Source organism: Colossoma macropomum, unplaced genomic scaffold, assembly GCF_904425465.1.
Source record: "Colossoma macropomum unplaced genomic scaffold, Colossoma_macropomum, whole genome shotgun sequence".
NCBI classification, from domain to species: Eukaryota; Metazoa; Chordata; class Actinopteri; order Characiformes; family Serrasalmidae; genus Colossoma; species Colossoma macropomum.
In genome coordinates, this window is record NW_023494793.1 from 19068888 (window position 1) to 19095923 (window position 27036).

The 27036-nt window shown below is 39.4% G+C and overlaps 1 protein-coding gene across 1 annotated transcript in view; it reads left to right on the plus strand.

The window, feature by feature from the left end:
• Positions 1-27036, plus strand: part of kcnd3 (potassium voltage-gated channel, Shal-related subfamily, member 3) — a 165823-nt gene that overhangs the window by 88190 nt on the left and 50597 nt on the right.

A 27036-nucleotide genomic window follows, 5' to 3' on the forward strand; every position in this document is an offset into this window, starting at 1 on the left:
CTGGTATGTTTCTGTTCAATTTTATGTCATTACTGTTAATGGTTAGCGAGTTAGCTAGCTTGCTAACTGGAAGCACATTTTTTTTTCTGTTAATCCTCTGGACCAGCCTCAGTCATGCCCGTTTTGCCACAGGGTGGCACAAACTGCAAATATCTGGTATAACTGCTGCTTTAAAAGGCTTGAAGACTTAAAAACAAGAAAACAGGTAAAGAAATGTGACGGACACCTGCAAAAACGTTTATCATTCAGTTCTCTTTGAATTATCCTGTGTTAAAATGCACCACAGGCATTCGCCTACACGAGGGTTTTCTATCTCACAGGGCTGAACTGGTCACAAATGGCACTTAAAGCAAATTAAGGGCTCATACATATTCCAAAGTGCGGATAGAGAAGGTGTGGAATAATAGTGCCCTATGACCATGAGATCTGACTGTTAATCTATGCAGCGTGAATAATACATGGGTTAAGAGGAGGAATGAAAGAACACTGAGGTTTGTCTTTCTCTCACACACACACACATTGTCTCTCTCTCTCTCGCTCTCTTCCTCAGATTTGATAGCTCCATATGTAAAAGTGATCATTAGACCAAATCTAATGTATTATTCAATAACTGATCAGTTATCTGGAAGCGGATTCCCTCAGTGCTGTAATAAAGCATTACAACACACTCACATCAAACACTCAAGGGCAAAGTTCAGTCCTCCTTTGCTCTCAGAAAGCTTTTCTCTAATAATAATAATAATAATAATGTCTATCAGGGCACAATCTTGCTAAACAGACCAAATAAAAAAAATGCTATAATGGAAAACAGCTTGTGTGCTAATGCTAATTGCTGGGAAACTGAGAGAGTTGAGATAATGAGAGATAATGGTTAAAACTTTTACATTTCTAATGGAATCATAGTATATGATTTCAAATTGTTCTGTTGAATTATTTGTGAGTTTTTGAACCTGGTCACAAGGTCACCTTGACTCTCTCTCTCTCTCTCTCTCTCTCTCTCTCTCTCTCTCTCTCTCTATATATATATATATATATATATATATATTGTCGTCTTCCTGCCAGTAAAATATTAATTACTGAATTTCTTAAATGTAATTATGTTGGTTACATAATGGCAAAAATATGGCAAATTGTTTTCCTTCTGCAAAACAAGACTGTTTTAACATCAGTAACATTTTATCAAATTCAAATCATGATAAAATCATCTTCTCTTCTATCAGTTGTGTGCAAAAAGATGATGGACATGACACTCAGCCAATCACAACCATTTCTAAGTGCTACTTCCTCTATCAAGTGAAGGAAAAACTCTGACAAAACTCCTCACAACAAACCTGCAATTTTTCAACGTAATCTGATTGTATTGATTACTTTCAGTAATTCCATAATGTTATTTTTATTATGGGATTGCAGAGTTAACATGAACCTGAACATGAAAAACATATGATTTACATAGAGTGAATGCAGTTTCTCATTATCATCATCGACATCCATTGAGAGCAACAGTAGCTGTATGTTTTAACTAGTGGCTGTATGTTCTAACTGTGTTTCAGTATCAAATAGATCATATACAACCAAGCACACCTCCTTGTATCTACATTCACGGTTATTATATCAGGTTACCATATAGGTGCACTTTGAAGTCCTACAATTACAAACTCCGGTCCATCTGTTTCTCTGCATACTTTGTTAGCCATCTTTCACCCTGTTTCTCAATGGTCAGGACCACCACAGAGCAGGTATTATTTGGGTGGTGGATCATTCCCAGCACTTCAGTGATACTGACGTGGTGGTGGTGTATTAATGTGTGTTGCACTGGTACGACTGGATCAGATGCAGGAGTGCTGCTGGAGTTAAACACCTCAGTGTCACTGCAAGACCGAAAATAGTCCACCAACCACAAATATCCAGCCAACAGAGTCCAGTGACCACTGATGATGGACTAGAGGATGACTAACACAAACCATGTAGCAACAGATAAGCTACTGTCTCTGACTTTACATCTACAAGGTGGATCAATAAAGTAGGTGTGACTAATAGAGTGGACAGTGAGTGGACACAGTGTTTAAAAACTGTCACTTGAAAGCATCAGTGCAAAAAATGATTTGATTATAGTTTGCAGTTTGCAATCACCCTATTCTTTAATACAGGACACAGAGCAGTTGTTTCAGGTTACTAGTTAGAGTTTAAAATACATTTCAGTGCTGCTTGCATGTTATCATGGTTGGTCACACACCGTCTGCGTCCTGTTGGCCAGCTCTGAGCCCTTTTTCTCCTGTCATACGAAAGCCTATGTTTGAAATCTGGCCAGTTCAATGATTGACATATGCTTTGTTCTGAAATTGATTGCACACCGAAGCTTTGACTTACAGACATAAATCACTCTGACACTTTAAAATGCGCAGTCTGAACTCTCCGGCATGTGTCAAGGAAATCACAAAGCAGCACGTTCACGGCCGACTGACTCACACTTATAACAGTGAGCTAGTCATCAGCAAGCTCGTAACAAGGTGCTCCTAAAACATCACATTATGCATGCTTAGATAAGGCCAAAATAGATGACGTGTGTTTTGTTATTTGTTTATTCCACCCCTGGTGCTGTGTAATAGCTTATTGATGCGTTTGTAGAGGAGCTGGCCAGCCTGAAGCCTGTGGGCTTTCGTTTGACCTGGCAGATGACATCTGTTTTGACATGAGGCTTGTGCAGCCAGTGCCATCGCAGGCAAATTGCTCATAGATTTTCTTGGTATTTTGCGGCCCCTGGCTTACCGTTCATATTCCATTTTGGCTGCTATTGATTTCCAGGCAGGTTCAACAGCACTCTGGAAGCAGTCTTTCTGTGAAGAGGAGGGAAGACATCATATCAAATACAAGTTATTTATTATTTCCTTCTAACTAACCATATAACCACCCACTCGTTACTCCAAATGTGACGTACATAGAGCAGACATATAGCACAGTCAATCAGGTATTTTCCACTTGCGTGTAGTGACCGGAAACTGTGACATTTCTAGATGCAGCTATCAAGCTGTTTTATGTGATAATGTACTGCATCATACTGACCTTAGTTGAGAACACTTTATGTATCAATATTGTGTCATAACACATTACTCACAGAGCTTACACAAGCAGGAGTGTTATGGCAAAAGCTGCAATATAAAGAGGTCTTATAGTACTGAGTACAGTAGAGACTATACTTCATCCATTTCAAAACAGCCAATATGTTAATTCAAATTGTTAACTTTTCAGCATCAAGAAAAAAAACAGAAACAGAATATTAAAAAACACAGAAGCCTCAACAACTGAATATGTCAATTTATCAGTATTTACTGTGTCCACCCTTTATTACAGTTTCCATTCATTTCTGGAGACCTGCTTTCAGTTTTCCGAACAAATCTGCCAGGATATTTTTTCACATTTCCAAAGTTCAGTCTTAGAAGTTGGTTGCATTTTCAACGTCTCAAGATCCCAAACATTCAGTAATTAGAGGTCTGGACTTGAGAGCTACATATCCTTTCAGAGCCTTTTAGTTAGAAGTCATATTTTCTCTATAGTTTTTAACAGGTTTTTTTTTTAATTCCAGTTTTGGAAACTTCATACTTTTTCATTTATTTGCTGTGATTTTCCCTTTCTGCATGCAAGTGGATCATCTTATATCTAACCTCCACAGAAATCTCCTGAAAATGAATAATTTGTACTTGGTCATTTGTGCTGGAAATGAAATAAATGAAGGGTGGTTTCTGATTTTTTCACAGTACTGTATATCATATCACCTTATTGTATTGTATAGCTCTAAGTATTATAATTCTGCAGAGTGTACAGAGTGAAAGGAGCTGCATTATTCACCCTTTATTTTTTTTTTTCTAAACTCCTCAAAATGGCAAAAAGCAACTTAGCACAGCTGCCCCAAAATATATCCGCTTATTGGATGATCACTGAGCAACAGGTCACAATTGCGTACATACAAACACTGTCTGGTGGAGTGCCAGAAACAAAAAAGCAATCAGTGTTTGGATTGACTCGGTTTTTAAGCCGAGTCAAGCTTAAAAGTCACGCTGGTCAAATTATCGAAAGCCGGCTCAAATGAAGGCTGAAAAAAAGAGACTAAAATTAGAAGATGCTTGAAAATAGACAAAGAGACGTCTGTTAAAGAGATAAACAGATCTGAGAAAGAGACAGAATTTAAACAATTGTTCAAAAGTTTGGAATCACTAGTCAAATAAATAAAAAACATTTGCATTGTATACAGCTCTGTTCATCATTCTGAATACATCTAAAAAAAAAAAGTTCTTAAACAAAAATCTGTTTCCTGTTTAAATATGTATTACCTAGGTCAGATCTTATTGCTTTTGCTTTTTTAATCTTTTTTATTTCAATATTTTTTACTTTTTTCAGTTCTTTGTTCTTAATTCTAATGATTGATTACACTGCAAATGAGGGTCACCCTCAACATACTCTGAGTTGAAGTAAAGGTTGATTGATTGAAATTAACAGAATCAAGTAAAGTGCTTTATTGAAAGTAAGAGGTGACTGGCTGTTTAGCACAGTGAGTCATGCATAATTATCCTATGACATTTTGGTAAAAGTGTAACAGCAGCATTCAAATAGTAGCGCAAGTGTACTTACCTGGCTAATGTTGTTTGTCATAAAATTGCAACACAGATCAGCCAAAACAAAAATATGAATTGGCTTTTTGCTGGTCACATGTTTTTATAGCAAAATCTGCTCAGATGAATTACAATCATCCCCACCTGCAATAAAAGTTGTTTATGTCAAAGCTACGCTATGCAAGTTTTGGGGATTTGCCCTCTCTGGTGGAAATGTGTAATTGCATGCAACATGCAAAAGAACATTTGCGTAACATCAGTTGTGCTTCCACCCTCTTCCCCAAGTGGATGAGTCTAATAAGTGTGAGCGTGTTGAAAGAGTATTCAAAGAGAACTTGGTCAAAACTTGATAAAGGATGTGTTGTCAGAGTGCGTAAGGAAATTATCTACCGCTGTCATTGAATCTTAATCAGTATTAAGTTGATTTGAGACCTAAACAAGACCGTCTTACTGAGTCTGTGCATGTGGTTTTTAAATGACTATTTCAGGCTTTACAAGGTAACATCATATTTTTACATGACTTAGTAATGCTACTTCCAAAAGAAAAATCCTTGCAATTTGCAGTATTGATTAAAAAAACAGATTCCAAATGTTTAAATGCTGTTTATGAATTTTTAACATTACTGTACCACCAGAGACAGGTTAGAGAGAGACAGTCTGGCTGGCTTGAAACATCAAGGCTGCCCATTGAGGGCAGTCAAAGGGAGAAAAGGGAGAACAGTGTGCTTAAAATGTTGATCTGCGTTCATGCTGGATTCAGTTTCCTTTGCTTACCACATAGTCTGGACAAGTCCTCAAGTCTTGGGTTTCTGGCTTCTGTTACCACTGGTAGTGCTGTTTGGGGTTCTCCTTTACTCGTGTGTGTTCTCTTACAGCATGAACAGTCTCTGATCTCTTCTCTCAATCTTGTTCAGTCTCCTTTCCCTGTATCTCATATAATTTGTATAATTTAATTTATTAGCCATTCAGTCACTCCAATGTGTTCCATCATGAGCAGAACTTGATGCTCAGTGTAGATAAGGACTTTACTTTAATGATTTGGGAGTAAGCAGTATAGCTTTGGGGGAAGTCGTATGAGGTTAGGAACATGTGGAGTATGAAGAACTGGTTTGGAGGAGTGTGGAGTATGAGCTAGGGATGTGTATTCTGACTCATTTTGATAGTTGAACATCTGTAAGTGTTCATTAATAAACTAATCTAATGAACTAACAGAGCTAACAAGTGTCATGTTGGATGCTGATGAGGCCTCGTCTTCTCACGAGGCATTTTCTCCTCAGTGGACAATTTCCTCAGTGTAAACACTTTATAGGTCTAGCTAACATCAGGTAGACTAGTTAGCTTATCTAGCGATACAGTTGTGCTATCTCTGCCTTCTTAGCCACGTCCTTAACAATGCGTACTTTGCAATGCTCTCATGTTCAGGCACTCATATTTTGGAGCAGCAAGCAAAATTATCATGTTTCACTGAACTGTTAGCCTGTATATTTGCTATATGGTTTTGCTTTATGATGTACAATATTCAGTTGTCTGCTAATATATAGTAGGTTTCATGTGAATAAGCAGATGCTGGAGTCTAACCTGTAAAGCAGTTTAGCCAAATTTAAAGAAAAATGTACCAACTTCACACAGTCTTGGGGATGTTTTTCTTTTCTTGGCTAAATTTCTTCTCCAACTCGCATCTTATTGTGCTTATTCACAGGCAATCTACGATACTTAACTTTCTAATATATATATATATATATATATATATATATATGTATATGTATATATATATATATATATATGAAACCATTTATGATAACACATGCATGACTTTGCTAGCTAGCTAGCTAGCGCGATGGCATAACTCAGAAACACATTCACACAATTTTATTTATTTAATAAATACATTTAAATTCATTGCTTGCTTGATAACTTACTTTATTGTCCTTCAAAAGACAAAACGAGACTCCACAAAATGCTCCACACGGCCATTAAAAGAGTCTTGAGCGGTAGACTGAACGCTGACCACTGCGCATGCTCACATCACAGCCTATGTTACTACTCAGTTGTTTTAAGTTGTCTGCACTCAAGACAATAAGTAAACTGTTTTTTTCACCCTGCAATTAATGGTAACTTCAAAAAACTAATAAGAAGTGTATTTTTTTGATAACCCAGGATAGTTTACTAATTCATTTAATGCATGACGACTATTACAATTTACAGTGCAAATATACATAATGAATACCTGAATACTGAGTTCATTATTTTGAATACTAGCATCTCAAATGGTTAACCGAGCACTTGAGTAACCATGTGCATCTCTAATTTGAGCTTTGCGGACAGAATAGAGTCTCCAGCAGCCGTGCAATACAGAAGAAGGAACCAATTTATTAGGAGAGGGAATCTTATTCTTAGAGTGCAAGTCTACAGTCCACAGTCATTGGAAACTCTTGATTTCCTGGAGATTGCATCAGTATTTGGTGAAAAGCTGTGTTCATCTAATCGTCTAATCAAGTTGGTTCTCTTTCATTAAGGGCTTGAATGCAAATCATCCGTCATTTGACTAAAACTGCTTCGGGATCCAATTTGCCATAAAATAGCCAATATTGCTTCACTGTTTCTGACATTTTTTGTGGTTCTGCTTGTTAGAGGGGATTACATGAAGAAGAAAAGTTGTACTGCGCTAAACATGAGGCAAAATTTCAGGCCTGTCAGTCAAGCAGTTTCGGACGCCATTGCTCCACCGTGCTGATTGGAACCAATCAAGTTCCACTCTATTCAGCTCCCGGGCAAATTGCAGTCCAAATGTCTTTGTGCAACTTTGGCTGAAATCAAGACCGTGTGACCACGAAACCTGGGCATTTTCATTTCAGCTGTCGTTAGTACAGTACTCATCTCTTGTGTAGTATCTGGAAGTGAGCTGTGTGCTTTGAGTTCTGTTACAGTAGTTTTAGAGGCTTTTGTAACAGTCTGCAGTGTCTGACCTGTGTGTCAGCCTGCATATAACGGACATGATTGAATCTGAACCCACTTAACCTCAGGACTATCTGTCTCTCTTTCTTTCTCTGTCTCTCCCCAAACCATTTCACTACATTAGTCCACATGTCTCGCTTAAATGTCACTCGTAATTCGTTCCTGACTTTAGAGAAAGACCATTTACAAAGACCAGACCAAATTTAGCCAAAAAAGCATCTGCCTGTGAATATAGAAAAAAAAGCTAAAGAAAAACAAGTTCAAGAGTCCTTTTATACCGAGTGTCTGCCAGGACCAAGTCCTTGTCCAGTACTTGCATTTGCATAGATAATACAGCCTTCAGGCACATGAAAGCTAGTAAAACCAATCTAGTTCAGATAAGATATGCTAGGCTGCCTTAAAGATACGTTAGGCTGCTTTTAAAAGCTTTAAAAATCACGCCGTTGTTAGTGTGTGCGTGAATTTTTCTGACCTTAGAATGCATTACTTTCATATATCACATTTGTTTAACATATAAAAAGTAGCTGTTCCTTTTTCTCACCTTTGTATGTTCTGTTATTATTAGCATTAAGTGCAAACTCAATTTTTATGCACAGTTTGTCCAACTTCCACATCCATAAAGAACCAAACAAGGCCAAAGCCTGCAGAATTCTGATCTTTGTTTGTAGAGACACATGATTACATTTGATCTTTTCAAGCTGTTTCATGCTTCTTCTGCTGAGTGCTAATCCGCCACATATTTCTTAACTGCTGGATCTTTTGTTGTTAATAACTGATCTATTGATCTCCTAGCTTTCTATTGTCATATCCTTTGTGTTCGTCCTATTGAGCTGAAGAACCATCTTTTCACTCTGTTCTTTAACTTTCTTTATAAGGGCCTTCAGGTCTTCTTGATTTTCCACTGTCTGCTTGATTTACCACCATGTGTCATCTGCAAATTGAAGGTTATTGATGTTTCTTCTACCAATCTTGATTCCTCTATCATCTTCCTTCAGTCTAGCTTCTCTCATTATATGTTCAGCATACAGGTTGAAGAAGTGTGATGAGAGTATGCAGCCATTAAGAAACATGAACCTAAAGAGACCTACAGAGAAGATAAACACCTGGAGAAACACTATGCATATGGTTGCCAGGAGTCAGAATTGATGTATAATAATAATACTAATACTAATACTACTACTACTACTACTACTACTACTACTAATAATAATAATAATAATAATAATAATAGTTTAACAGTGATAAAGGCAGTTAGCCAAACTGCAGTTGAATTGAATTTTTGACTTTAAAATAGTTCCACTTAGCAGACATTTGAACTGCCAGTTAACATAGGAAAACCAAACTGAGCTTAATATAGTCGCTAGCGATCTATTTAAGTATGCCTGGATCGGCTATGGATACTGAGCTTTCCTATCTTGTATATAACCCTACTTTAAGACAGTTTTTGAAGATCTGGAATAAGACCTCTATCCTTACCTCTTTGCTAAAGCAATCTTTAGCTTCTCTTGGCTCATTGTGAGTTGATATAGATTTTTAAGAAAGAAAGGCATTTTTGTAGGGAGCCAGGGAACAGGTGTATTTACAGCTACACTTATGGACCCTCTCTATGACTCTCAGTGGGAAGGCTGATGTTCGATCCCTCTTACACAAAATCTGTAGGCATAGATACTGCTGCTTTATACCCCCACTCCTCTTTCTCTCCTTCTTTTTTTTCATTTACACTCTTTTTAAGGAATAACAGACTCCTTTATGCAGTGTTGATGAAAATGCTGAGGTGTGGGGTTGGGTAATATGGCAAAAATATCACAATACTTCAAAACATTTTCATGATACACAATACATATCACAATATTTAAACACACATAATGCACTAATAGTGCACACTTAGCCTTCAAAAGCCATCAGTGTTTCACATACTGCACAGCACCGAGTACAACAGAACATGACTAATTAGGCTCTCCTTGTAAGCATGCAGTTGTTCAGTCTTTTTAAGGATTGATAGTGACAATTATGACAATAACGATAAAATATCATCATATTGCACACCTCTGCTAATGTGATAGTCCTTAGTAAGCAGATTTTAGCCTCATTTATGATGATTTATGATGATTTTATTAATAACAGGTTTCTTTGTTAACCCCAGGTTTGGAAACTTGAGTGCTTAATTCTCATGGGTGTGCACATGAAAGAGTAACGTTTATGACAAACACGTGTGTAGAACACAAAGATGTTGTAATTTCCCAATAATATAATAATGAGCAGAAACGTAATAAGATTTTGCACTTAACTTGGTCAAAAATGTAATAAAACCCAATAATGTAATAACTTGTCCAGTAATGTAATACAGTGTCTTTACTGATAATGTAATAAGATTTGTACTGATCTTATTGCATTATTGAAATGCTTATTTATTACATTTTCTGTTTGACCATACAGAATGCCTTCTGACATTACTGAGAAGAACAGAAGGGGCCACTGTTAGCCTCTGGTTGTGTTCCAGTCCAACTTGACTTATTGGCTGTATGTTCAGACTGACAGCACAAATCTTTTGGCATATGCAGACTGTTTCCAGATTGATTTTTGATAGTCTGGACAGCAAAAAAACACAAGAAGTCTGATTTTTGCAAATCAGATCCAAACCACATTTGGATGTTCTTTGAAATGCGATTCCAGTTGGACTCCAATTGCACTGTCTGCTCAAATCAGATTTCAAAGTGTCTTTTGCGTCACTTGCAATATGACAAACAAGGATGATGTCAAATCCAGAGTGATGGAAGTGCTGGGATTCATGAAAATTGGCAAAGATTTATCTTATGCCAGAGCATTTTGAAGAGTTTGGAGGGCGAGTTGATGCACATAAATCTCTCCTGCATCTGCATTTGAAATCCGCATCATCAGCGTAGCTACGTAGTTATTGACACCTACATCATTACCCCAGCAACCCATGCAGATAGGTTGGTGATATCTGGACACACAAATCTGGTCTAATCACTTGCAAATAACAGTGCAATTCCCAATAAGATAATATTATAAGTATTATTGCTTAAAATATTTAGATATTGTATTACATTGTTGGGCAAGTTGTTACATTATTGGGTTTTATTACGTTTTTGACCAAATTAAGCGCAAATTGTTATTACATTATTGGGAAAATATTACAATATATGGGTTCTACAACTTATGAAACTTATTTTTCAAAGATGAAAAATGAAGAAATGAAATGCTACTTAAATATGCAAAGATCTGTTTCCAGCACTGAAAAGCAGTATTTGGTACTTGATTAATGCCACAAACATCACAAATTAAAAAAAGTGACCTGAGAAGGACTGAAGGGGTCCACCTCTGTCTGAAGGCTGTGCCTGATATGTCCAAGAGCTGTTTATGATACTAAATGTTGTAGTTAACCTGCCCTGGAGCAGTTAGTCGTGCACCATACGTTGCTGTGGACATGTAGCCCTGTAAAAAATGACCCACTGTTGTGACACAGAAAATCCAAGTTTAGATTGAACTAAACCTAAAGTTAGCTGGCGAAAGAAGAAAACCTGCACTGTGAGACAGACCCCTGACCTGTTGGCAGAGCTGGTCCTGACCTCACTGGGGCCCTAAGCAAAATTCTGCAAAGGGGCCCTGTTACCTGACCCGTGAGCCATGTAAGCCATTTGCAGTTGCCACAGTCACACCTGACACCCCATTGCTCCCACTACAGTCCTCCCTCCTTTAAAACAGTCTGCTCCATCTGTCAGTCTAAGAATAAGTAGACATATATAGAACAGAATGAGCTTTAAACAAGCAATATTTATTGAATAGAATATTTTCTATAGAATCTTGTAGAAAAGTGAAAATTAACATCAACATACAACTGCTGACAAACTTAGCATAGCAAAATTAGCAAAGCATAGCACCTGAAAATTTATAGCTAAATGCTATTAAGTTTATCATCTGCATCAGGCCCATTCAAATTGGCTCCATCAGATTTCCTTTTTTCCATATGGGCCAGTATGCCCACCTAATCAACTTTTAAATTCAATACTTAATCAGTAATCAATGTCAGTCAATTGCTTTCCATTTTGCATTTTAGTCCCAAGATAATCTAGACACTAGATAATCGTCTTGTTTCAAAATGATGTGCGGCTCTGAGTAATCTGCCATCACACCCATATATTGCCTGGACTGGAGTGGTCTCTACAGAGGCTGCTGCTGCAAAGCATAAGTTTCATTTAGTGCACACGCATATGAACATGTGGTTATATTTTCTGGGCTGCAGTGTGTAAACACCACTGTCTTTTGGTGTTCGTCAAACGTAATAAGTAGTTGTATTTCACTCTCACCAGCTAGTGCATCAACTTTTATTCAATTAATGTTACTGTTATTTGTCATCAGACTTGGAGAGGAGAGAACAAGTTTACCTGATTGCTGTTCCCACAATTCACTCTCATAGAGTGTTTTTTTCTCTTTTTTCATGACCAGATGGATAGTTCCACTTCATCCTCTCACAAGGAGGAGGCAGGGCCCTTTCATAAATTGCAGGGCCCTATGCAAAGTGCGTAGTGAGTGTATAGGACTGATCAGCTCTGCCTGTTGTGATAGGCTGTAAACATGCAAGTATAGAGAGCCAAAAAACAACCATGGACAGAAGAGCAATGTTTTGAGAACCGTGCCCTGAAAATGCGAATCATATTTACTAAACAGAAATAGCATCAAGTTTTTGTCCGCGACTCGTAGGTTGGGTGCAATTGGCAGAATCCGAGTTAGTTTGCTGCTAACATCATTCACACTTATCTGAATCTGACCTTAGCTCTGTCTGGAACATTATTTTTTTATTCTACCACCCCATCAGTTTTCTCTCCCAGCAGATAGTGCAGAGGGTCCAGCCTGCACTCCCAAATCACTTTCAAATACCATAGACCTCCTGATGCAGGATCAGACCTCCTGCATCTCTCTCTACCTTCATCGCTACGTGGGGAAAATGCGAAACTGATCCAGAACCAGCACGCCCTCGCTGAGCTTCTGTGAATTTCGAGCCTCCCTGAAGTTGTTTGGCAGAGTGCATGCACTGCAAGGGCTTTAAATCTCATAAACTAGACCAGCTTCCCTGAGAGAAGCCACACTGGCAGCTCTGGAGGCAGTAGGCCTCCCACTGCACATGAGCGTAGGCCTGCACTCATTTTGGCACCTACACACTAGCCTCCTGAACCAGCAACTGATCCAAGAGGAGAAAGTAAACAATCAGGGGAAGGCAGGGAGCTGTGTGTAGGGCTGTGCACAGGCGTCCAGTAGACTCCACTGCCCTCTGCTCTCTTCTGCTCTCCACTGGCCATCCCCTCTGCTGGCACACACTGCTCACACTACTGCTCTTGCTCACCGTGCTTTCATCAGGCTCTGAGCCATCTGCTGGAGTTTTGTAGCTGAAGGCGTAAACACAAACTGCACAGTATTCTGTCTACTGCACTTCATGTTTTATACACAAGTCAGCACACTTTTGAGGTTGTACAGTTCACTAAGCATTCTCACTTCTGCGCTATATACAGCACCAGTCAAAGGTTGGGACCCTCTTTTTTATATATATATTTTGCACATTTTAAAATGATACAGAATACACCTAAAGGTAGAGCACTGTGGAATAATACATATAGGATGCCAATCAGCTGCTCATTAAGTACATCTTCTTGTATCTGCACTCTTTGTCCATTTTATCAGCTTCACTGACCATATAGGTGCACTACATTTAGAGGCTGTAGTCCATCTGTTTCTCTGCATATTTTGTTAGACCACTTTCACCCTGTTCTTCAATGTCAGGACCTTCACAGGACCACCACAGAGCAGGTACTATTTGGGTTGTGGATCATTCTCAGCCTTGCAGTGACACTGATATGGTGATGGTGGTGTGTTAGTATGGGTTGTGCAGGTATGAGTGGATCAAACACAGCAGTGCTGCTGGCATTGGCAGGTTTCATTTGGCTGGCTATTCTCAGTCCAACAGCGACACTGAGGTGGTTAAAAAACACGCCACCACCACCACGTCAGTACCACTGCAGTACTGAGAATTATCCACCACCCCAATAATGCCTTGGCTAAGGTGCTCCTGTGAGGGTCTTGACCATTGAAGCACAGGGTAAAGGGGATTAATAAAGTATGCAGAGAAACAAATGGACTGCAGTCTGTCAATGTGGAGCTATTAAGTGCATCATTATGGTAAGTGGAGCAAATAAAATCTTTCATTTTAGGTTCAACATAGTAGCCACCATAGTAGCCAAAGTGCTGGGCCAAGGGCTAAATTGTCAAAACATATGTTCTTTATAATATTAGACTATGATGTCTAAAATAATTTTAAGATTATATGGTCAAATTGAACATCCTCATAGGCCAGCTTTGGGTCTCACTTTGGGAAGCTCAACTTTAAAGCCAAACTATTAATATTAATATTATTTTTTTCAGATTAAGTTTACTTTGAATCAGTCCTATAAGCAGTGCACTATTGTGGCATGGCTGTCTTGCATCCTTAGCAAGAATTAGAAGGCTTATGGTGTTATATCCTCATCTCAGGCTTTAGTGAAGGCCTGAAAAGTGACTGGAGCAGAATTACCTGTCAGAAGTCCTTGAGGGCAGCTGTACACAGTCAATCATACTGCTGCTGAAACTGTTTACAGTTAGAAGCTTCATCGTCTTGCTATGATCTATGAAATCGCCACAATCTGTCTAGCATCTTCAATAAACTGTCCTGGCAAAAGAGGTGGTCTTTTAGTGCAGGATGTCCAAGATATGAGAAGTCCATCTCTATATATGTCCTATGGTAGCAATTTTTACAGTAAATTTGGGGCTGTGTCTTTCATAATCCTTAAAGAAGTCTCCTTTTTTCCAGTGTAAAAAGTGTGTGTGCTCTTTGAAGGACTTGGAAGAGTATGATGACACCTTCATTTAAAACAGCTTATTTTCTGGGTGTTAATATTGTTTCTTAATGACCACTGCCCTCATTGGCTGGTTCAGTTGTGGGGGTGTTAGGGGGTGTGACCCCTCTGTGATCAAAGAGAACTTACCTATAGACGACACAGAGCAGAGTATAAAGCTGCCACAATGACTTCACCTTTCACTATTTCTTAGATGGCAGGTACAGTGACAAGCTAAAGTAAATCTGAACTGGCAAAGAATTTGCAATTTTATTTACTGCCTCCTTTAATATTTCACAAAGTAGACTAGAAGCGTCATTCATTCTTCTCTGTATATTCCAGGTCATATCCGCCATTCATATTAGTGAAGCTTTAAAGATTCTTGCCAGCACACACTGGTTTTGTCCTCCAGAGTTATGTTCTTGCCATGCTGTGTACACTTTGTTTGGGCAACAGCCATTTCTCTGGAGCATTTTCTAATTTGGCTGCTCTTCCCTTTTGCTGTGGGATTGCGGTATACTGTCTGTAGTTCTTCATTTGAAATCTGTTCCTAAAATGTCATTCCTTGTCACCGCCTTGTTCTGCCTCCACTTCTCTCTGTTTCACCCTGTCCATCTTTTCTGCAGTAACTGACAGGCTTTTGTGGTACTTCAGCAGTGTAATCCATCTTACAACAAAAAACAGCACCACCATTAACCCATAGAAGTTTTATTGCTGGCAAAAACATGTTGTAATTTCATATTAATTATTTTCTCACTAGCTAGTGGAGAATTTCCATTGAAAGTGCAAATTGTAACAGTTTCAGTTGATACCACATTTGTGTTTACAAGAAGACGACAAATTATTTTATTAGGATTTGTTGTGCCTACATTTTTACTTTGTGGAAAGGAAAAAAAAAACATGCTTTAGATTTTTTTGCCATGTTTTTTTCTTTGACTCCAAAATACAAGTATGAGTTCAATAAGACAATATTCTTATTGTCATAAATCTCATTATGTAATGTTACAGTATGCTTTTCTGATATTGTAAGCACTTAAAAAACACTGACCGACTGCATGTTTCATTATAAAGTCAACATAATTAGTCCTTTCTTATTTGGATTCAGTGCAGTGCAGTATGTGAATAATTTACTACAAATCATTGTATTCATAGTTTTTGATAGGATTTTAGGAACTACTGGTTCTTCTTTCTTTTTTCTTACATGTCAGACCTCAAAAAAATTAAATATCATGATGTGTATCGTGTATTGTGAAAGTGTTTTGAAGTGTCATGATGATATACACAGATGAACCAAAGCATTATGACCACTCACAGATTGACATCACAACTGCACATCTCAAAGTCTGGGATATATTACTAAGCAAACAGTCAGTTCTCGTAGTCAACGTGTTGGATGTGGGACAAATGGGCAGATATGAAGACCTGAGTGACTTTCACAAGGGTCAGTTCGTTATGGCCGGATGACCGGGTTGGTGCATCTCAGAAATGACAAGGCTTGTGACGTGCTCCCGGTCAGCTGTCGTTGAGTTCTACCAAGGAGGGACAAACCACAAACCAGTGACAGGGTGTTGGACACCCAATACTCATTAGTGTGTGAGGGACATGAAGGCTATCCTGTGTGGTCGGAAATGACAGAAGGGGTACTTTGGCACAAGCCACAGAATTTTTAATGATCTTTATCAGAGGAATGTGTCACAACACACTGTGCATCACAGCCTGCTGTGTATGGGGCTGCGTAGCTGCAGACTGGTCAGGGTGCCCATGCTAACCCCTGTGCACCATCGAAAGTGCCTGCATGCAACTATTAGAACTGGGACTTGAAACTATGGAAGAAAGTCAACTGGTCCAATGGGTCCATTTTTTTTCAACATATGTGCTGCTTACCTGGGGAAGCAATCACACCAGAATGCACTGTGAAAAGAATACAAGCTGGTGCATGGAATGTGATGCTCTGGGCAGTGTTCTGCTGGGAAACCCTGGATCCGGGCATTCATGTGGGCATCAGTTTGACACATGCCATCTACCTAAACATTGCTGCGGACCAGGTATAACCCTTTATAGCAGTGGTATTCCTTGATGGCAGTGGCCTCTTTCAGTAGGATAATGCACCCAACCACACTGCACATTATTTGAGAATGGATTAAAGAACATTGTGAAGAGTTCAAGTTCCCCAAATTCCCCAGATTTCAATCTAATCAAACATCAGTGGGATGTGCTGGAACAACAAGTCTGACCAGCAGCAACTCCACCTCACAGTTTACTGGACTCAAAGGATCTGCTGCTAACATATTGGTGCCAGATACCACAGGGCACCTTCAGAGGCCTTTTAGCATCCATGCCCCAATGGATTGGAGCTGCTTTTGCAGCACACAGAAGATCAACAGCATATGAGGCATAGTGGTAATGTTTCGTCTCATCAGTGTATATTTGCTATACAGTTCAGCCCAGCCATACTTCTAAACAAACAGGAGTGCAGACAGAATGTACAGATATATACACAGAATTCATTAAATAATAAAGAATTAATGATGTAATATACTAGAATAATAGAATAAAGAATAATAAAGTCAGCACACAACAGCACTTCTTCAGCTTTCCTGGTGGCAACTGCTGGTCCCTCCCTCCTATGCGCATTTCTTTCTTTCTGTTTTAATAAATAGTTTGAATAAGTTGAAAAATTGTAATGCTCACATAATCATCCTCTAAACTTTAGTTACCAACTTAGAGCTGTTTCCTGCGGCAACCGAGCCACTGTTTCTGCGGCTCCAGTTTGGCTCTTTAAGCTGTCGTATTGAGCGCATTCACTGGAGGCTAAGGCAGTGCTTTGATGCTGTTTATTTCTCTCTATTTCCTTGCTATATCTCCGTAAGGTCTGTGTAAAAGTCTCCACAGAGCTTTCAGTGCTTTCCACAGATGGACAGAAATCCTCAGGCTTTCTCATTCAAGGGAAGAGGAGGGAGAGAAAGAGAGAGAGAGAGACCTATCTGACTATGCAGAGGCCTGAGAACAACAGACAGAAGATTGTGAGAGTGTGATGTTGGAGATACATGAGGGTTTGCTATTTTAAACCCACACACACTGCTGCGATAGTGAAATGTTTTGACAGGCTGTTGGAGAAGAGCAAACACAGTGGAAGAAACGCCAGAAGACCGACACCTTAATTACTGCCCTTTTCTTTCCCCAAGCTGCAGCCAGTCTGTGTGTGCATTTGAACGTGTGAGCATGCCTTTATATGTGTATGCTTTATAATAAACGGCAAAGAAAACAAGACAAACACTGAGACTAATACTGCAACTAAGGATGAACTGAGACTTTGCAGCCCATTCAAAAAGCATGAATCAGACATTAATGTGAAAACGTGAACTGTATATAGATGCTGGACTAAGATCCTCTCAATCATGACACATTCGTAACAATATTACCATGAGACAATACAGGAGTAAGGCAGAATGATCTGGTTTCATTTTTTCTCCATATTTCTCATCCTTCTGACGATGAACAATATACAGTAATGTGCAAAAGTCATAGACCACCCTTTATTTATTTGTTTAGTCAAAACAGTGATTAAGTACTAACAACCGTCCAAGACCTGGTGGACCACAAAAACAGAATCTTTTATTTTTGATATGGAGGTGAAAATCAAGCTCCACTTTTGCTTCAGATCTCTAAACATCAGCAGGTGTTTCTGTCCATCCTTACACTGTGAGAAGTGTTGACAACTCAACACTATGGGTTTAAAAGGATGTGTAGCTGTCAAAGGCTTTTTATTCAGTAACTACCAGGACTTTAATGCAAACTGGACAAACTATTCTTAAGTTGTAGGGAAATGTGTAATAAAACTAGCCATTGTGAATTATGTAACCTAATTTTACATGTCCAAGAAAATTATTGTCATAAATATTCAATACATCACCCAAACCATAAAAGAAATGAACCAAAGCTGCTGGTTAAAATTTGGAAAATAAAGCTCTCTCTCCTTGATAATTACAAAAGAAACAGCCAAGAATGGTCTTTTATCACTGGTAAGGGCATTTCCCACCTGAGAGCTATATGAAGTCAGTGATAGATTAGTCCAGTGTGGAACTTGCATTTACTTCATTTATATCCACTTTTACCCAATACCCATTCAGCCTTCTGTTCATGGTAATTAATGCAGAGAGAATTACAAGGAAAGAGAGAGTTTGGACTAAAATAAAATGCACAAACAGCTTTTTATGCAGTCAAATGGTAATTCCACAAAATAGTCATGCCATTTACGACTTGACGCAAAATTGCAAAATTGTGACTGTGATAGTTTAACAAGTACTGAGTAATGAATCGAAAATCTTGCTTACTTTCTTTATATTGGATCCACCCTGATGGATTGACCAGCTGTGAAAATGAGCATGCCCTCAGCTTCAGTAATGAAAAAAATCACTGTTTCTAAAAGTTTGTGCTTTGCTCATGGTTTACATGGTCATCAAGTTTCATATTACTATTGATACGTTTATAAATGTTTAGAGATTTTCGTAGTAATATTTTGTAATAATACTACAATATGTAATTGACATATTGACCTTAGGCTCATGTGCTGCTGCTCCAGAGCATCCTGTTCTATTGTCAACGTTTTATATGGAGACTATCAAGTGAGTGCACCTTAATGCGGCTGAATTCACTAAAAGACGGGGTGTCCACAAACTTTTGAACATAATGGACAGCCCAAGTCTGAATACACAGTTGAGTGAATAGAACAGACAGAAGGTTATGAGAATGGACTGAGATGCAAGAGTGAGGAAGAGAGGAATAGAAAGACAGAAAGAGTAGAGCACAGAGAGAAAGAGAGAGCATTGGTAGGTTATGTGGTGTGGTGGGGTTAAAGTGTGGAGCACTGGGATCGATGAAGCTTTCCAACATGAAGCTATTAATGTACATCTGTCTGACCTCCAGGCCCTGAGCAATGGAGTCCTGAGCCAGAGAGAGAGGTCCACACACGCAGACCTTTGATTTAGTCTGGATTATTTCCATTTTCTCAGTGCCAGAGAGCTTCTTATGAGCCTGATGTTGCTTAAATGGTTTTAAAGAGCCAGTCAGTAGGAAGTTGAGAGAATGCAGTAAGTTCAGGAGTCAAATGTGGTCTAATTATCCTGATGATTATGATCACGTGGGCAGCGAAGCTGATTTTCAATCACTGCCCTTACTCTGTACTCTGAGGGGCTGGACACATATGGACTCTGAAAAAGCAGGAGATAAATGAAATGGGTTAAGTGTGGAGCCCTAGCCAGTTTAAATCATTTTAACTCTGGGGATGTGATTATTGATCTCAGGAGTTGGAGTCTTGAAGTGATGATGTCATGGTTATTATTCCACAGCTCAGGACAAGAAGCCTTTTTCATAGACATTACCACACTGAAAGGCACTCATGAAACAGGGCAAGAAAATATTCATTTCACTAATTAGCTCTTTATGATTTACATGATATTTTGACAGTTCACTTAAAAATAAATAACTGTTTTATCATAAATTACGAAAAGGTAAATATGAGTTTCTATGTGAAGTTTTGCTGAATGTACAGTAGTTTGATATACAAGGCAGGTCGTCAAAAGCTGTCTTACACAAGAACCCACTCCTGCTTCTAATACGCATCATACCACAGTGAATAATTAAATCGTCTACATTTGAAAAATGTCCCTCCATTTTTCTGTTAGAGTTTGTTTACTGGGATAGTAGAATAATACGATAGAATGACCCTGAAGGAATGTGTTTATTAATATGTTTATCCCATGTTAGGTAATGTCCTAAAGGCCCAGAGCTTAATTTGGATTGTGCTGGATTGGATTGGGTCCTGTTGGGTTGGGTTTGTTTAGGTTACTTTGAGTTTGGTTGGGTTAAGTTGGGCTTGTTTGGATTGAGGTGGATTTGATTGGCCTAAATTGAGTTGCATTTGGTTAAATGGGGTTAAACTAGTTTGGTTGGGTTAGGTCAATTTAGTTGTGGTTAAGCTGAATTAGATTTGGGTGAATTAAGGTGAGTTTGATTAGGTTAAGTTCAGTTTGGTTGGATTTAGTTGATTTGGGTTAAATTGGGTTTGGTTCGATTGGGTAAAGGTAGGTTAAGTGGGGTTTGGGTTGGGTTTCGTTTGGTTAAGTAGGGTTTAGTTGGATCATATGTGCCATTTGGTTGGATAAGTTGGGTTTAGTTGGTTTATGTGCCATTTGTTTGGATAACGTTGGGTTTAGTTGGATTAAGTTGGGATTTGTTTGGGTTAAAATGGACTTGGTTGGGTTTGATTGGATTGAGTTTAGTTGGATTAAGTTGGATTAAGTGGATTTAGGTTAAATTGGATTTGGTAGGGTTTAGTTGGGTTTAGTTGGATTAAGTTGGGTTTAGTTGGGTTAAGTTAGGGTTAGCTAGATTTCATTGGGTTAACTTGGGTTTGGTTGAGTGGGATTGGGTTTGTTTGTGTTGAGTGGGGTTTTGTTTGGGCTTGAGTTGTTTGAGATTAGGTAGGATTGGGTTAGACTGAATTGTTCTAAATGAGTTGAGTTAGGTTGGGTTGGTGCCGATTAGGATGTGCTGTGTTGAACTTAACCAGGTTAATTTCGTCCAGTGTAGTCTCTGCTGCTGTGAGTTCAAAATGCTTTTGGTGTGAGATATTACTGGCACCCAGTATAACTGAACATCTGAGTTTTCTATCTGACACCACTGTGAGATTTCATAGCCTCCTTTCTGACAGCATGGTGTGAACTGACCGACGGGAGTCAGAGCAGGTTATTGACTACCATTCAGTGTGTAAAATTTGCATGAAACATGGCACTGTAAATGGGCCCCCTTCTCTAAATACGTGTGATCTGATTGGCCAGTGATAAGTCTGGCAGGTGGCTGTCATCCCCATTTACACAGCAATTTGGGATGGTTGAAATGCACAATGGAAGAGAAAGAAGGCCATTGAGTGTTTCTTTCCATTCTGTTTGGAGAGAAAGAGAGTTCCTGTGTACCTGTAACTGACTCTGCGTTGATTAGGATCAATGACCATCCGTGGCTTCATTAAAAACCAATCAGGAAACTCAATCACTAGCCAAGGACTGTGAGATTGGTCAGGCTGTTGGGTTCCTAACCGGGTCAAAGATCATTTAACTCTGTACTCTGCACTGATGATTTCAGCATTAACCCACATCTCTATTCTGATTGCTCTAGAGACCCATATCAGAGGGTATTGGCTTCCATTACTGCATTAAAGGCTCTAGCCTTATCACCTTACCAATTGCCAAACTGCTAGTAGAGGTGAAACTGATCCCACTCTTAAAGAGGAATTGTGTGAATTCAAAGGCCATCCTTATTTAGCACAAAAGAAAGAAGCCTTCTGAATAAGTCATGTATTAGTATGCATTGGTCTCTGGGCTGGAGATCAAGACTGTGAATCAGCTGCTTTTGATCAGTAACAGTCTATGTTAAAAGATGTAGGTGTACTTTATTCAGTGCTATTTACAGTATGCGTGTATGAAGCAGCGCTTGTTCTGTAGACAAGGAATAGTGTGGTAAAGTCTTTAAGACTCACGTGTTGTCTCGTGTTTCTCAGAGCATGAATCACCTGTGTTAGACCAATCACTGGGTCAGGGTTACATGATGGGACAGGATCAAGTAACAGAAAGACTTAAGAACAAATGCGATAGCCATATACAGTAGTCAAAGCTGCACTGAAGTACATTTGCAGTAATGTGTTAAAGGCAGGGACCACCCTACCTTTTACACATTACACATTTATTTAATTTTCAGCAAAAACAACTATTAAGTACAAGTTATCTATTTTTCAGCATCAGGAAAAAAGCAGAAAACATATATTTAACAGAAAATTACACAGAAGCTTCAACAGCTAAATATGATTATCTCTTTTTTTAGCATTTAGTTGCATCCACCCTTTGTTTTATTCTAGGTTCCATTTTTTGGGGAGCCTTGCTTTCAGTATTTCAGAGAAATTTACAATGATATTTTTTCACACCTCCAAAGTTCAGTCTTGGTTGGTTAATCCCAAGGTCTGGACTCTGGGATGGATAGTCCATTGTTCTGAAAACACCAGCAGCTTCTTTGTTTCATTCTCACACATTCTTTCAGATCCTGAAGCCAGTGTGGAGCTTGATTTTCTCCTCTCTCTCAAAGATGAGCTTTAAGTACTAACGGTGGCAGTTTTGGCGGTCTACCAGGTCTTGCACCAGTTTTCTGTGTATATCTTAATCATTTTTTGAGCACCAGTTTTGGAAAATGCTTTTGTTTTCCTTTGACTTTCTCCTTCCTTATGCAGGTGAATTATCTTATATCTAATCTAATCAGGAGAAATATCTCCTGAAAAAATGAATAACCCATAATGGCTATTTTGACTGTAAATTAAATAAATGAAGGGTGGTTTCTGAATACTGTACATTCAACCTATTGACATATCTTTGCTCCGCCCATGGATACATTCATTTTGCAAGGTTGAACATATTTTTTAGAACATTCGCCAAAAAACCCATTCAGTCTATTGAGAAGGGTCACACTGTTAGGATATAGGATGTAGTTTTTTGTCATGTAATCTAAGTTGGAAAATTAGTTATTTCCAGCCTGCCTAGTTTTTGTATAGCTACAACAACATAGTCCAGCTCAGTAGCCTAGTGTTTTAAACTGGAAACTCAACTTTATGTAGAAGAAAGTCCAACCTAAGTTCATCATGTTGAGTCATGAATTTCCAATATTTGCCAGTTTGTAAAGCTTGACCAATGTTGCAGCAGTTGCTATGAAAGAACGCATTTGTGGAAGGAGCATGGAGAGGTCAGTTGATACTTTCTCACGTCATTTCAGATCCTGACAGCCATGTGGTGTCTCTGATACATTACAGTCGGTTTCATATCAGATCAACAGCTTACCTCAGAATGCTTTGTCACCTGCCTCATAGTCTGTGTGCGTATCAACATATAAATGTGTATTTGGGTGTGTGGGAGAAGTAGGACGATGGCACTTGCCGGCTGAAGGAAGAGACGGAAAAACATCTCCAGAGTGGCGCTGTACCAGTGGCCTAGTTTCCTCTGCAACCTACTTACAAAACTTCAAAACAGAGGCAGGCAGTTGAATTCAGATGAGCTGACTATTCCACGAGGAACATTTCAGGCTGAATCCATGCCAAATGTTAGTGTGTGTGCGTGAGAGAGAGAGAGCGAGAGAGAGAGAGAGACCATGCCAAATGCCCTGTAAATGGAACAAAATTACCTTGTGAACATGTGGTGGACGGTGCTCAAAGCAAATCCCTGTCGTTCCTTTCCTCTCTTTCTAATTTTTTTCATTCTTTATTTGAGTGCTCTGTGCCGAAGTGCAGGACACCACTGGTGTTGTGCCCTCAGGGTCATGTCCCCTGAGTTACACAGCCTAGATTAGGCCTCCAGATTCTTGTCTCCCACTTCTGGCTTTATTAGGACTTCAGTACTGTGCAAACGTGAGAGACCACTCTTTCATTTATTTAATTTCCAGTCAAAATGGGCAACAGAAGATTTTGCAGAGGTCTCAACAATTAACTTTTTCAGCATTTAGTGTGTCCACCTTTTGCTTTTACTACAGCATTTGTTTTCAGAAGTCACATTTTCTTCTTCTTTGTCTGTTTCTTTTTCTTAGTAACAGCTTCTTGACAGCTATACATCCTTTCAGACTTTCCTTTCCACACCTGTGGATTTTTTTCGGATCTGAAGCAAGAGTGGAGCTTTTCTCCCATCCTTTAAAGATGAAAGTTTTAAGTATTGTTTATCTGAAGGTGACAGTTTTGGTGGTCTACCAGGTCTTGCACGGTTGGTTATAGTTCCATTGTCTCTATATCTTAAATAGTGCATCAGTTACATTCTGGCGCCTTAGGCGTCACAGCTGCTGCACCATTTAAGGTGGAACATGAAAATTCGCACAAGAAGCTGTTGAAGAGCTGACTTCAGCTTCATTACACTGAAGAATTAGGGGTGGGCGATATATAAGTGTCGCATGCCCCTCTTTGAAGGCATATGATCCCCTAAATTTAAGGTGGAAGGGGAAATGTAGCCAGCTAGCTACCAAAACATCAGCATACTACTAGCAATTGTTTGTGCTTGTTATAAAGAAAAGGACCGTAATACTTTAATTTGGCATTAAACTAAGATAATACAATGGCTATAGTATTTTTTTAATCAAAACAGTACTTACATTTGGTTTCTTTGGTCGCTTGTGCAGCCATCTTGCCGGTTTTTCTTTTTTTCTCATAACAGTCCATTTGGAGTGTGCCTCTGCAAAACCTCAGTTTGGAGGGCCATGTAGCCCTAACGCTTTGCCCTACCCCTCTATCTCAACAAAAATTGGGAATTCGACCCCTTGACGTGAACGCGCAAAACAGAGGGATAAGGGCTAAGTGGTAGGGGCAAGGGTTAAATGGGCCTTAGCTAGTGCAAATAGGTTAGAGTATAGCACACTCTTGAGCTAAGACACTGTGAGAAACAAAAGCCAGTGCTGATGGCTAGAAAGACGGTTAGAAAATATAGTTAAGACAAAGCGTAAGTGCAGTATGATACATTTCATTAAGTGCTAGATCAGTATTCATCTAAGTGCTTCGCAAAGAGATGAGTCTTCAGTTGGTGTTTGAAGCCTGCGAGAGACTCTGCTGTTCAGACAGCGAGTGGAAGTTCGTTCCATCACCTGGGTGCCAGGACAGAGAGGAGTCTTCATGCTTTTCCAGTTAGTACACTGTGGAGAAATCTGTTCTGATTTCCTGTAAAACAGAACCAAATCTTCCCGCTTCCAGAAAAGCCAGAACAGCTTGTGTAACAGCATCAGAACATGATCTTTGCTTACTGTAATGTTTTTCAAACAGCCGGTATTTGTCTGCTAAGTGTGGCCGTTAAGCGAATAGCAGCGTTTTGCTGAAGCGTCCAGGCTGCTGCGTCTGTAAGTGATCCTGCGACTGTGAGAGCGAGAACGGCCATGCGGCTTGCGGCAGGTCACACTGACACACCGAGAGAGGGATTTGAGAGAGTGAGGGGGAGGACGGAGAGAAAGAAAGGAGCGAGGAGGAGAGAGAGAGAGCGGAGGAAGAGAGGCAGAGCATGAGGGGGCTGAGAGTTTGGACTGTGAGAGAGTTGTGTTGTGTAACAGCGGTAAAGACACAGCCATAACGCGCAGGGGTGATTACCGTGCTAGAGCAAAAAGCCAACCGCTAACCTGCTGCTGCATCTCTCTCCTACAGGGAAGCAGTGGGCTAGTGTCGCTAACTGCTCACGACACTCTTCAAACTTTCAAACTTGTGCATGAAGCATGTACAGTGGAAAATACACAGCTACATTTATCAGCTCAGTTTTAGTTTCCAGTAGGCAGTCTACTCTAAGTTGGCAGGACAGCTAACGTTAGCGTTCTTAGCCACCTAAAAATCTGTCAGACGATTATGTGCATTTATATGAGTTAAAGTTAGGGCTGGCCTGAGTAGCATTTTACCAGCTTTCCTGCTTGTTTGTGTTTCAGGGTTGCTCAAATCCTCATTCTTAAAATCATGATTGCTACAATTCAGAATGTATCCAGTAGAAAGCAACAGTGTATTCATAGTATATACCATGATAGCACAAATGAAGTGAAATCTGAACTGCCATGGTGCATAAAAGCATGTAGCATACCAAGCGGCACTTGGATAAGGATCACTGTTCTTACATATTTGAGATGATTCACCAAACTTGTTCTGCCTCCATGGTATACTAGCTTTTTTTCTGAAATCAGGGCCTGAAATTCATTTTTCAAAATGGGGGGAATTTCCCCCTGAAATGTTTCACATAGGGGGGATTTATACACTTCGGGGGGGGATACTACTTGTCAGCTTAACTACAGGTCTTACCTTGTCCCATTCTTTTTGAAAGGACACTGCATCTCTTTCATGAATTTAACCAGATTTCCAAATTTTGAATTAGCCAATTCATTTTGCGCTATAAAGTAGGCGCTTTTAAGAAGCCCCTTCGTTTCCTCCTCACACTGCAACTGTGCAACTTCAGTAGCATTAGCCATAATATTCTTTGTCCAATCTGCCTCATGCTTTCTTTTCAAGTATGAGAAATGCCATCTGCGTGGTGCCTGAAAGTTGATCTTTTGTAACATTGGCTGGTAAAAGGCGCAGCACTGTACGTTTTACAAATTAAGCAGGTTTATTTCACTGTTGTTCAAGCCACGCATATATTCTGAGCCAGTTTGTCTGAAACTTGTCTTCGGACTGCTGCTTCACCTTGCTAATGTTACTGTTACCTGACCGAGGATCCTGGGTATTTTTAACGATGACATCACTAGCACCGCTGTTTGCGCTAGCCCAGGGGTGTCCGATCTTATCTGCAAAGGGCTAGTGTGGCTGCAGGTTTTAGATGCAACAAAGCAAAGCAGACATGATCAATTGTTTAAAGACTGAGGCTGGATGATTAAATGAATCCCACACTGAAATTCAGGTACTGTGAAATTTTGCACTGAGCATTTTTTCCTATTGTCTGATAATCTAAAGTGCTTCCATACATGAGATTTCTTTCTGAGGCGCCTCTGCTCTTTTAGCTTTAATGATGGAAAACGGTACAGTTTGTTGCGGTCTGAGTGGAGGTGATGTGGATGCCTCA